The sequence below is a fragment of the Bactrocera latifrons genome, unplaced genomic scaffold, assembly GCF_001853355.1.
Source record: "Bactrocera latifrons isolate USDA-ARS-PBARC rearing strain unplaced genomic scaffold, ASM185335v1 scaffold_254, whole genome shotgun sequence".
Lineage (NCBI taxonomy): Eukaryota > Metazoa > Arthropoda > Insecta > Diptera > Tephritidae > Bactrocera > Bactrocera latifrons.
The window spans coordinates 340,495-344,979 of NW_017536119.1; positions in this window are offsets into that span (position 1 = coordinate 340,495).

A 4,485-nucleotide genomic window follows, 5' to 3' on the forward strand; every position below is an offset into this window, starting at 1 on the left:
AAAGAAAAAACGCAGAAATCTCAAATTTAATGGAGGAATGTTTATGATCATTGAAAGAAATATCTGTCTCTTATACACATCTAGATGTGTATAAGAGACAGGGTATATAGAACGGCGTTCTTTTTAATTCTGTGGCCTTACTCACCGACACAAGAAAAGGGAGAAAATATTCGAGTATGGATTCTGATTGCATTCTTAGTTAGATTCTCATTCATTTTACTTAATATAGACAATGCTTTGTGGAAAGCGAATTGTATTTCGCAATACAAAAAGCTAAAACAGAACTTTGTTCTTGCTGATAATCTACTTTAAGCTTGAATGGTCTAACTATCTGCATTACAATTTACTATTTTGTTGTGATTTCCATATGTTTACTGTCAATTACACCAGTTTCATTATATTTTTAAATGGGCTAAGCATTTTGAATGTTGAAGAAGAGGATCTTTAAGATTTTGGCAATTTCATCATGATTCTTTGTAAACAATATATTTCCTCTCTGGCATGGTTTTGACTTGTACGTGTCGCTACTCATTCCAAGTGTTTTGAATATTGAAATTTTCTGTCATATTTCTCAGTCGTACTTCTTCTCAGCTCCTCCATCGTGAAGTTGAATGTTGGGGAATATCACTTTATTACTTTTTGTTGTAGWTCATATTCCTTCGGATTCTAGTACACTCGCTTTATTTATATTTATTCACACAACAGCTGATTACATTAACCTTTATTACCCCTCWTTTTAGGTAGGTTTGCGGTAGATGCTCACTTCATTAAAGATAATATTCAATAAGCGTTACACAAGCCAATTTAATATATTTTATCGGSATTATATTTCTTATCTAGATATGACGCTCGACAGCACGTGCTCATATCTGCCCAGGTATGGAATAAGCTTACTGAGATATACAGTAAATCGATACACTAGCAGTTGCAAGTAAAATTTTTAAAAATATTTTTTTTTTTATTCTTCTCTGTCAAATACCTGTCTCTTATACACATCTAGATGTGTATAAGAGTCAGCTATTCAAGTGCCACACGAACTGAGACAGCATCGTCTCCGTAAACTCCACAAATTTCATTGGTGGCTTGCGTGGCATTCTTCCCTTTTTTATGCAAAAATTTTTTCATTACTTCCACACATTTTTAAACAGCTGTAATTTGTTTTTTAACTTCCTCGAATTTAAAAATTTTTTTTGCTTAAATGGTATGACACAATGTGATTGGTAGCACTAGAGATATACGACAGCAACGACATCTATTGACGAAATACAAAAGTACTTCCTAAAAAAGCTTTCACACATCGTCATACAATTTAGTTTGCTTAAATGTCAGAAGTTTAAATTAATACCTACTGCTAAATTGCTGAYCCAACTGTCTATCTAAAATAATACATGGTAGCAGCGGCTAACACATTTTGAAAGATCGCTGTTTTTGTGAAGGGTACTTATGGTGATGACCAAATAGTCTATACAAAAGTMTTTCGGCTCTGCAACGTTTGTAATTAAGTTGAAGTTTGTGAACCTAACACACATACGAAATCACTTTAATGCCGCTTTTCTTTCTATATATCTAAGCTAATACATACTCTATTATAAAACTAATTATAAAACTCTCTYCTTCGCTTTGTGGCGATTACATGAAAATATATCGATATCGACGTAAAAATGGGTCATGGCATTCGAAAAAAAAAAAACGTTATATTAGAAATCAAATAAATTTTCAATCAAAAATCTTCGATCCAAAATTACTTAGTTATATTAGAAAAAACTTTGTAATATTGACTTACAACAATTTACTGTCAATTTAATGAGTTTCACAAACCAAAAAATTTAATTCAATGTATGCCAACTACAGTTGCTATTTTTTGCCATTAAGTAGTTTTGTCAAAGCTGTGCAACTGCCCTCGTAGACGTAATGTAAATGGAGACTAAGTAAAAGCGAAAGTCATTGCCCGCAAAATGTCTGTAAAATGTACCTCGATTTACGGTTAGTAACCTCAATACTTGCAGGCTTACGTACCCTACTTTTTATAAATAAAATATTTAATTATTCTACAAGAACCCACCGCAAAGCTTACCGCTGACAGGCCATATCTTTATACTATATCTATAACTTTGTTTGCTATTGATTTATTTTGAATAATTGCGAAAAGTAATCTAAATTTATAATTAGCTTATGGCAAGCCAAAAATATGCACCGAAATTCGTTGAATGATAAGCGAGGCATTTGCGATTTTAAATGTGCTTAATTTTTGACATAACGGTCTTAAGCGTAATGTGAGTATTATTTTTAGACTGTAATTGATTAAAGATACTAMTATTTTTTGCGTGCTTCTTATGCAAATATATTACCAACTCAAAATTTAAGCTAATGGATACTGACAGTTCCAAGGCTGTCATATGAGTCATGTTCTAAGGTGTGATCCATTTCGAGATTCCCTACTTTTATAAAGAAAAAACGCAGAAATCTCAAATTTAATGGACAGTATTTATTATCATTCTAAAGAACCTTCTTTGGCATCTGTTTTTTGAAGATTATCTCTTTGAAATGTTGGCCGTGGCTACGTCTCCGATGGTTCATCCGTTGAGTCGACGACACATTTCAACTGGTAACTGGCGAATGGCAAGCGTGATATTTTGTTCCAAGGCCTGAATCGAAGCAGGGAAGTCTAACGGTGTGCTATCACACAATCTTGGGGCCTAATCGAACGACCAAAAATGTGAAACTATCTGCTCACCGATGTGTTCTCTTAATAAACCTATTGATTGGTGCGATGTGTGGGAAGTGGCACCGTCTTGTTGAAACCAAATATCGCCAAGATCACGAGCTTTAAGTTCAGGCATCAAGCCGATGATTCCACCGGCCCTCAAATAGCACCAAACCGTTGTTTTTCCTGGATGAAATGGCAGCTCTTGAACCTCTAAAGGTTGGACTTGTTCAAGAAAAAAAAAAAAAAAAACTTGTTGAAGTTCGATTTTGTACAGCTTTGTTTTTCATTTTCTATTATATTCGTAGAATTTATATAAAGTTAGCTTTTATTATATGGAAAGATTTTCAGTATTGTAGATGATCACTATAGGACCACTGCCACGCCGYGAATTAAGACACAAACRAGTAATCAGCAATTTCTCCAATACYCGGTTCTWMGATAACRKAAAYGACCMGGATTTTAWTCGACCAAATACTGTTACTTCSAGATATTTTCTTTGATTGTAGATGTGATCGCTGAAATGGGGGCAAAGCTTATATCGTACTTCAATCACGGTAAGGAAAAATTGGGGGGTCCCTATAATCAGTGTATTACCTTTCAAGGAAACGATGTCGAATCAATAAAAAAAAAATTTCCAAAAATAAATTATTTTACTATGGTTAGCCAGGTGCTTTTCGATAGACCTGTTTTTATAAATTTCGTTTTTCTGGCAGAAGTTTATTTGAATAATTCCAAAAGCAAAGGCAACAAATTAAACCAAGATTTAATTGTTTGCCTTATCACGTGATTTGCCAAGTCTAAAAATAGTTTCAATTATGTAAATCACTTCTAAGTAGAATATATCCTACGAAATTGCTAAGGGGAGGAAGTTGCCATTACATTTCCAATATTTTCAAATATGTAATATATCCATATCAATTGCGTCTTATCAATTTAATTTAAAATGCGATATCTATAAATAGACAGTATATATACTGTACTTAAGTGTAGATATGAGAAATTTAAATTACGTTCTTTGTATATTTCATCAACAGAAAATGTAACGAAAATTAAATATTATGATGTTTAGTTAAGTGCATATTCCGCGGTGTTTACTCGTCAACCACAATATTGATAAAGATTACAACAAGCAAAAAGTCAGCAGAGCATGTTGGACTTGAGCGAATATGAAGTCGCAGTATCGTTTTCGTAGCTGTTTGTTCCAAAAACAATGTCTAAAGCTTAAAAATAGGCCAGCTTACACTATTTTTGTTGAAAAGTGAACATTTTTATCAAATTTTTGTAATGAAAAAAATTTCAAAAATACCTATTTAACCATTATATCCTCAAGATCGGTTGCGGTATCAAGGGAATACAAAATTTGTCAAAACTAAGCACGGTTTATTAAAATACATGAAATTCTGTAAAAATACATTATTTTTGCAAGCGATATTTGTGTTGTTTACAGTAACTTAGAATATTCTTCTCGAGCAAAAAATGGATTTAAATCGCGAACATTTTCGCGCGACTATTTTTTTCAAGTTTCCAAGTGGACTAACTCAGCAAAAGTGTGTTGATGAATTTAATCCAATTTCGGCCATGAATCTCCATCAAGAACCAGTGTTTATCTATGATATGGTGAKTTYAATCGAAGTKGAATATCACTSCAAGAYTAATCAGTTGTTCTTCCGKAAGCTATTTATGCTGTGAGYAAACTRATATTGCAAGAGCGTCGTATGATCTATCGTGGGATAGACGCAATTATAGGCATTAGTAGGATCAGCATGCACTCAGTRTTG